General features: G+C 38.7%; 1 non-coding gene across 1 annotated transcript; it reads left to right on the forward strand.

The window, feature by feature from the left end:
- Nucleotides 1-3,925: 3,925 nt before the first annotated feature.
- Nucleotides 3,926-3,997, forward strand: TRNAG-UCC (transfer RNA glycine (anticodon UCC)). Its single transcript has one exon. It is a non-coding gene; the product is annotated as a tRNA-Gly (tRNA).
- Nucleotides 3,998-9,458: the final 5,461 nt, after the last annotated feature.

A 9,458-nucleotide genomic window follows, 5' to 3' on the forward strand; every position in this document is an offset into this window, starting at 1 on the left:
TTATTAACTAGAGAAAATATAAGTTATGACTTTTGGAAATGAAAAAAGCAACTAAGCTAACAAGTGTCACAAATGTTAAAAAATATTTACAAGACTTCTTGATGGACAGCAACAAGTCACAAATTTTGAAATGCCACCTTTATAGTCCATTTTAAAGTATTCCTAAACTTGAGTTATCTTCTTTGATAAAGATAAACATGTGTCTACATGTATGTTATCGTGATTGTATGTTAAAGACTGACCATTCAAGGACACTGACCTTGATACAACAAAGTATATAACTATGTGCATGATTTGATTGGCAAACTGAAGTCAGTATCTAAGGCAATCAAGTTATATAAAAAAATAAAGAATAATAACAATAAGAAAAATAGATAAGATTTTCAAGCAAGAGCCTGATGAAGGTGGATTATTAATTTTTTAATGTAACATACTTGGAAGTAAATTACTTCTAAAACATTTTTTTTTCTTTTGGTGTATTAGGTCTAAATACATAAAGTTTTCAAATAACTTCCAAATGATCATGTGTCTGTAATACTATTATACTACTATTTGCCTAACATATTTTAGACAGTTTTCTTTTCTGAAACTTAAATGCCTTTTATTTTGAAGATTTAATGCTGTTTCTTTACTGGAGAAGTTCATAAAACTTGTGATGGGTAATAGACAGCTTCTGTTCAGATGGTAGCACTAAAATGTTCTGAAATCTTTTGGGATATGTTATTGTTTTTAACCATTTGCTCTGATATGGACTAAGGAATCCATGGGACCTACAGTATAAGCATATTATCCTTCCAGACTAAACCGAGATCTATGCTCTGGGGAAAAGCTTGTTGCCGGCAAACTGGGCAAATTCAGTGTTGGTAACACCTAGGTTTTATTTTTTATGTTTGGATAGCTTCTAGATTTCTACAGGCTGTGGATATGCAGCACCTCAATTACACAATTAGCTGAGGCCTTGTACTGTAAACAAAAAGCATATGTAGCATGCCCAGATCCTCAGCAATAGGAGGTCACCAGCAGCGAGCAAGACGAGTCCTTCACCAGAAAAGCAATGTTGCTGCACCTGCACTGAGCAGTCTTTGAAACAAGGGTTAATTGAGAGGTTAGTGCGAGGATGCACTAAGTAGTTAAAGATGATATTGCAGCAAAACCAGTCACATATGCAACTCATTTGGTGTAAACCCAAACAAAGGAAACCTTTAATAAGAAAGCAGAGGGCGTGTCATTGCGTGTGTGGTAGGAATCCTTTCAATTATGCCACAGTAAAGTACTTCCTCTCTGCTATATGCAATGGACTCGTAGTCAACAGATTTGTTGTCTAGTGAATTAAAACCAGGTTAGGAAAGGTTACTATTGCACACTCGTTCTGCTAAGACATAATAAGGGTTAATTGGATCTCGTTCATGAACTGCTACTGGAATCTATGTTCATATGTGTGTGTGAGAGAGGGAGAGGGAAAACAAGAAATAATCAGGACAAATTTCATGCAGAACCCCTGATTTGGCAGTGTGTGTATTGTCTGAATATACAAGAGTTACTGAAGTTAAGGAGGCATTGCATTTGGGACTGGAACACTGGGGTCAGATTTCAACGGATTTCCAGGTGCCTACAGATGTTCAGAAGTGTTTCTAGAATTCCTTAAGCAGGATAAGACCACTTTGACTTTGGGAATGTGGCCCTCTGAGTTTATGTGCAACTCTGGGTGCTTAATTTCTTTAGGAATCTCGTGCGCGTTTAAGCAGCTTTATGAACTGAGACCCAGGTGGCTGCCGTTCACAAAGCTCCCCATAGCCCATCCTGCTTCTTTGTCCTCGTCTACCTAACCAGCTCAGCTCCCAGCTTTCTCAGAGCAGACAATCCTCACCCAGTGCTTTTTCTCTATTCAAAGGGGCCCCATCTCTCTTTCCAGTTCTACCACTCAGTTTTAAAATCATCCTCTTCACTCTGCATTACCTTAAAATACAGGATGGTGAGATCACAAAGGCGACATAGTTAAGGCTACAACTCTAAGAAAAAGAAATACAATTTTTGGTAAGAAAAGCATCCACACTTCCTCCAGACTGACTTCTTTACTAAAGTTATTCAAATTTCCTAAATGGTAAGGTAAAGATTTTCAAATGGTAGTCCATCGACTTTTAGGTTCCATGGAATATTTCTGCAGGGAAATATGTAAAGAATAGTCTTTTCTGAAGACTGTTAAAGCATACCCTTCAGGAGTGTTGGAAACAACTGTTACTAGGCTTAAATTTATTATCCATGCCTTTGCACTTTTACTAGAAAATATTTATAGTGTCTACAGATTAGATGAAAAGCATGAAAATCATTATAACAAGGTATGTATTTTTCAGAAGTGATTATGATTAGTGTGTTTGAAGTGTCCTATGGTATCATCTTCTTAAATCATTAACCTACTGGCTCAGGGCCAAGGCCCCATGTAAGAGGGTTCCCCAAGAAGCGCACAGAAAATCTGGTACCAAAAGGAGTGGTTTGCTGTGCATGCACCACATAACTGAAGTGTGCATTTGCAAAGCAGTACATGTACAGTGCATGTCACATAAAGTGAAAATAGACTTTACATCATTCAGCAGAGCCCTTTTAGCTTGTTTTGTTAAGTTTTAGTTATAAATATACTTAACAGTATGCACGCACAATGTATTTGCAGAGCCTTCCAAATAGGATTATGGCTGGTTTTGCTAGTTGTTTTAAGTGAATTGTGGGGACAAAATGAGATAAGATTTGATATCCTTACTATAGTGTAGCCATGCTCCATAGATTTTTCCCTAAGGTTACTTAAAATTTCACCAACACAAACACTGGACGAATCTGGGTAAAGTGGCCAGAGAACGCACAGGACTGGGGGACCTGCTATGGACCTATCCATTCCTCAGATGCAGGCAAAGTGACAGAAAGGGTCAGGAATCAGGAGATCAATGGACGTGTAACCACTATTAGGTCTTATAACTTTTCTGACAGCCATTGCAGTAAGCTTAAGACTGAGGACTTGAGACTGAATGAGACCTGAAGGTCTCTTTATTAAGGGACCCAGAGTTGCACAGAATGTTTTCATCCATAAGCTTGCTGAGAAAAGCGATATATTCCTGCATGTTAAGAACCTGATCTTTCTGTAAACAGGACATTCTCAGAAGAGAAATCACAGATGCCCTAGAACACCCTGGGTTATTGATAGGATATCCTCACAGTATGAGAGTTTTGAGAATTTGTCCCTTTAAAGTAGTTTGTTGGCTCTACCCGCTGTAATAGAAAACCTTTCATCATATATTATGTGATAAAAATGTACCTAAGTTTGAGATTAAAAATTTCAAACTTGTGTTTCAGATAATCCTCTTTCTAATATCAACCTTTTGTAAATCTATTCAGTTTATTTTCAGCTACATTTTCAATGTGATTTTGTGTTTCTTTGGGTGATACTGAGAAGAGAAAAGCAGTAGCTGAGGGAAAGGACAACATACGTTGTTCATTATAATTTTTCCACCTAACCTTTCAAACATGAAATAAAAAGCTCATCGCAGTTCAATGTTAATGCTGGCAAGAGTATTTCTTTTACTAAAAATGGTGAAATGAGGATGTTTGTTTCATCAGACTGGAGCTTTTAGCTGGCCTTTTTTCCAATTGTGCCACTATCTGCAGTGCCATTTCTGAAGGTTATAGTCCTTTTATTTGGAATTTCTTTTAAACAAATCAGGATGTTGGAAATATTTCACTGAATGATATCTTTTTTTTTAATTGTAAAAAAAACCCCAAAAAACTAGTATCCTTGGCAGCTGTGGAGAGAAGTCGAACGTTTCCCTCAGTAGTTCTTTTTTGTGCTAGTGGTGGGCAGTCCGTGAACCTTGTGGTTAGACCAGGAACGGATGGCAGGTAGAAGAAGGAAGGATTGAGGCAGAGGAATAGAAATATCGGCGCGTTGGTGGTATAGTGGTGAGCATAGCTGCCTTCCAAGCAGTTGACCCGGGTTCGATTCCCGGCCAACGCAGTTTCGCTTTTGGCGCCTGTCGGGGAGGAGCAGCCGGTTCGGCAGCGGGAGGTGCTGCCGCCCGGAGGGACCTCGGCAGGCGGGAGCAATGGGTCAGCAGGAACGGCTCAAGTTTAACTAGAAGTGCCAAGTTCTGCACCTGGGGAGGAGCAACCCCCATCTCGTTAATGTGTATAGATAGCTGAAGGGAGGGTTGCAAAGGGGACGGAGCCAGGCTCTTTTCAGTGGTGCCCAAGTAGCAAGAGCGGCGGCAATGAGCACGACCTGAAGCATGGGAGGTTCTCTCTGAACTTCGGGAAACACTTCCTTGCTGTGAGGGTGACCAAGTGCTGGCAGAGGTTCCCCAGAAAGGTTGTGGAGTCTCCATCCGTGCAGACACTAAAAAGCTGTCTAGACACAGTCCTGGAGAACTGGCTCTGGGTGACCTGCTTGAGCAGAGGGGTTGGGCTAGATGACCTCTAGAGGGCCCTTCTAACCTCATTCTGCGATTCTGTGTGTCAAGGCAGAAAGAGTCAAGCCAAAGCAAGAACTGAGGGCAGAGCACCTATACAGGTTGTTGGCGATTTCTCTAGGAGTGGACCTGGCACCAGGAGCTGGGCTGAGAGACAAAGCAGCCAAAGTGTTACCCCAGCAGAGCTAGAGGAGTGGTTCATCACAGAGCCAGTGGCTAGTGCCTTCAGGAGCCATCAGATACATCACAGTCTAGGGTTAAGTACCTTCCAGGAAGCCCCACTGTCTGAGTGCCCCTCCAGGTCTCTGAGAGTGCCAACCAGTTTTGGTGATGCAATTAATCACTGTCAATCCCATGGCTCGGAATCTTGTTGTACTTGAAACCTGATTCTTGACAACACTTTCAGAGAAAATGTTCAGTCTCAAAGTAATTTTGAAAATAATTTGTATTATATTTCCAAAACCTGTTTATATGACAGTAGTAGATAGGACCTACTCACATGACAGGCTGCAGTGTATGGAAGAACATTTGATTATACTGAATGTTTGCTTTTTTCGTTTCAGTCTTTTTTTTTTTTCTTTTTTTCTTAAGAGGAGGAAATGCATTCACAGGTTTATAGCAATCAAAAGAAGGAAAGGGCTAAAGAAGCTGAGCTAGCCCAGGCAGAAGTTCTAGCCATTTGCACTTCATAGCTAACTGAGAATGGGTAATGACTGGGGTTCCTAGGAGGAGTGGAGAAAGGGAGATAGATACAGGGTGTGAAAATGTAGTTAAGGTAAACTGAATTTACAAACGACTGATATTTGAAAGAGGATCAGATCCTCTGTCCTTCTGGAAGTGGTTCTGGAAGCAGACGGTAGGTGCTATGCCAGCAGGAGGCAATGGATTGAAAATCAAACCAAAGAGGTTTTACTGATTCTCACTGGAGGTTCCTAAACCTAAGCCGATGGGTCAGAATGATTAGCCACTCTACTTGAATCAAATTAGAATTGTTGGGAAAATACATTTAGTTATTTATTTTTGTTGTCTGCTGAAGCCTGGATCCCACTAGAGGGAAAATCCTCACATGAAAGCCCGGAAAATGCTCCAAAAAGGGGTGCTGACACATCTAGACCCAAAGGAACACAATGCATGCTCCAGTTCAGAGAAAGGCTGGTTGGAGCAAGCAAGGCTCCATAGTACATGGGCTACTCAAGGTCCATTCATAGCTACTCCTGTCAGCTTCAGGCTTTCGGCTGAGCTCTCAGCTGTCGGGTGAAGAGGAAGACAACAACAATAGGAAACTGCAAGAGGGATTTATTCTCAGTGTCCTACATGACCAAACCAGAGAGAAAATTTTCTGCTATTTCAGCATCAAATCATAAGCCAATACTATATATACATTTACCTGTCTTTGTAGCAGTTGTTTTCATAGATATGTCTGTGCTTCCCAGATGCGGTCCTTACAGTTTCTTACAGTTGTGGTCTTCTGTAGTAAATGGAAACGTCAACCTCAGTATTTTCTCATGGCTTAAAAGCAGTAACTTTGCTGAAAACCTCTAAGCTATGAGATGCTCCTGGATTCTTTAAATTTTTACTGCACGGGAAGGAAATGTTGCGTTTTGTTGTTTGCCTTTGTTTTGACACTTCAGTTAGAATTGTGCAAAGCCATGAGCCATATAGCTGTTCCTGTAGTGTGTATAATGATAGCATTTTATGCTAGAAATAATCAAATAGTAGCATCTCACAGTCTATTAGCAATGAGCTGTAATGTAACTTTGCAATCAGCTCCCAAGAAAGGTGCCTTCTTCATTCCAGGAGCAGAGTGAAAAACACATTCAGATGCAACTTCATTATTTCTCTTTGATTTCTTCCTTCTTTTGGGAACAGGGAAAGAACTTACCTATTTCTAGTATGGATGGCTTAGAAGGGAGAACTTTCCACTAATATCTCCTTTCTGTCCACTTACTAACTGCAGGAGTACAATGTCTAAAATTTCAAAAATAAATTGTCTACAAAACTTCTGCAGCATCCTTCTACAAAAAGAACAGTCCTCGAGCTTTCCATCTACAGTAATCCAAGCAAGAGAGTTCATTATTTTAAATATCAATCAATATTGAAACTTTTTTTTTAAAAAATAAATTTTTAACAGTTAACATGCTGACTGATATAATTCTGCCACTTCCTTCAGCTTCCTCCTCTGTTTTTGTGTATTCGCATTTTGGCTTTTGCCTTAAAATGAATTTATATAATTTTGGACTATAAACCAGACACATTTGTTCTGTGTTTGAAACATGGTTAGTGAAAGTAGGTGAAAAAATACTGAGGGTTTTGCACTTGTGCATTTTTAGTGCTTATAGGAAAAGTGACGGAGGGAGGGAGGGAGGGAGGAAGGAAGGAAGGAAGGAAAAGAAAGAAGGAATGAGATAAAGGGAGAGAAAGGAGGAACATATACACCCACAGACATACACCCACATGCCTTTCTGAGTGCATGAATTGCACAGCAATAACAATCTTCCTGATAAATACATAATGAAGCAGTATATTTTTCCATTTCTTTTCCTCACCTCCTCAAAAAAGACTCAGGGAATTTTTACTCTCTAGTGTATCTTTAGGCTATCCAGAAGGAAAAATATACTTCCAAGAATCTTACAAAAATTCTATTAACACCCATTTTGGCCTGAGATTTCTTTGAACATCAAAGTAAGCTACAAGTTAATTCGCTTGCATCCGGCTGCATTTGGTGGTATGCTCATCATATTGCGGAGGCCCTTTTCTGTTTCCATCTTTCACTGCTTATGTCAAACAGTTTACAGAGAGGCAATATAAATTCGGACAGAGCGCTAGGAATGCCATCAATGAGTTTGGGAGTTTACATTGTGTTTGTGTGAGGTCACCACGTGTTGTCTTCAATGATCAATGACCTAGTGAATGCTTTTAAAGCCAGAGGCTACCCTCAGAGCCTTTAGTTACTCCATCTTAGGCTATGTTTTATTAGGAAGGTTCAGGCGATTCTCTCGCATTTTTATGTAATGGATTTGTAACTCTTCAGTGGTTTTTGTGGCATTTTCCCGTACTAATAACAAGAAGTCAGCTGACCAGTAAGATAGATGATATTTAACCTAGCAGTGACAGATGTAGCAGAGGTGAAAGGGTTATATCTATTAATAAACAAAGTTTGAAAGCCTTTTAATACCATCTTTCACATCATGCTTATCTGACCTTTTGCACAAGATGACTTCCACAGACTTATTACAACGGGAGGGGAAAAAATAAAAGCCAACAACTTGTGTTTTTTTTCTCTTTTTAAAAAAATTAAAATTAATTATTAAGAGTTTTATGTTGTCTTCCTAAATGAATGAATGAAGTGCTGGTGGTACTGCAGTTAGGATTTCATTTAGATGAAAAAATGTGGTAGATTTATTTTGGTCCCAGTGGGTGCTGACATTTTAACCCACTTATCTCTGATTTATTCAGTCCTTGACAGTCCCGAAAAAGTGATGCATTTTGCCTCAAGGCTCTGTAGGTGAGGCAAGTTGACATATGCTTTTTCTTTCTGTTAAGGGGGTGATCTCTGCAGTCCAGTGGATGAAGCAGGGGAAAATGGAAAAGGAAAATGTTCATGATAGGGATTTTTCTTTTTTTTTTTTTTTTTCAAGTTCCTTGGGTATGTTGTATAAAAAACCCCTTAGAATTTATCTCATATAAACTCAGCTTTTAAAGGTCAATGTTTAGGTGATCAATAGTAAACAACAGATTGTTAAAAAGAAAAAAAAACATAGTAAAGCTAAAAGTAATCTGGGATATTTTGGATAATTAGCTATTTTACTTTTCCATGCTAATAAAAAATATTCAGAGCATATATAGATAGGACTCTATTTTGCTTGATACTAGATGGAAGCATATTTAATATTTGCACACTTAGACAAATTAGTCTCCATTGGAAACTGGCTGACACCATTAGCTGAAGCACAATGTTCTGGAAGCTCAGCAAGCCCAGGTATGAATCTCCATTTGGGAGACACTTTAACATATTATTCAATTAGCAATTATTTTTCACTCCATCTCAGAAAGTAATGTTTTATTCTTGCTTGATAAATAAACAGACTAGTATGTATAGATGGTTTCTCAGAGAGCTAAATCCCTCTCACCTTATTTTCTCTGCATTTCTCTTACGCTTCATAACAGTCCAAGTATAATAACTAGCCTCAGTAACTCTTTACTGACTCATATTGAGTCTTCAAACAGTTAAGAAAATAAAACCTGAAATAAGGATTTATGTGTCCTGGATGGCATATGATCACTTTTTAGAAAAAAAAAAAAAAATCACCACAGTGTGCTTAACCTTTTCTTATGAATTATTCCCAGTCACACCACTGCTTTGTTGCACATATTTCTCTGACACTCCAGAGATTGTCCCAAAGCAAACATAGCATTAATCATTAGATCCTTTACTCATTCTCTGGTCAGTTCACTGGAACTGAGTTTTTTCTGTGCTCACACAGGGAAACAAAAAGCATAAATAATGCCATTGCCAAATCATTCTTGTTTGTCTTTGTGCATTCTTGGTAATTCTAGAAAAACTCTAAGACAGTAATCCTTGGTAGCTGCCATTGAGAAGGTAGGTATCTTAAGAGCAGCAAGTACTGTCATCTGCAATTTTTTTCTTCCAGGTTCTGAACTTAAGTTTTCTGTGTCATATTTAAAGGAAGTTTCTGTAACTTCTTTATATTCACATAGAATTTCATATTTTTACAATTTTACTTTAGGACAAACTGTTGATGACAAACACTTGTATTCTGCAGGTCTTAATGGACACTGAGATCTCTTCTCTTTGGAGACTCATGAATAGGAAAAAAAAAGTAGCTTCTTTAGAAGAAATTATGTTTATTAGTAAGTAAAAAAACATATTGGCTTAGGTGCTTCTACAGCTCCTGTTACCATAATGTTAGAGCAATTCAAAGTCTTTAGTGTATTCTGTGAAGTAGTAAAGATCTGTCATTCCCAATTTTGCAGATGGGGCAAAAAAAA

This window comes from Grus americana, chromosome 2, assembly GCF_028858705.1.
Source record: "Grus americana isolate bGruAme1 chromosome 2, bGruAme1.mat, whole genome shotgun sequence".
NCBI classification, from domain to species: Eukaryota; Metazoa; Chordata; class Aves; order Gruiformes; family Gruidae; genus Grus; species Grus americana.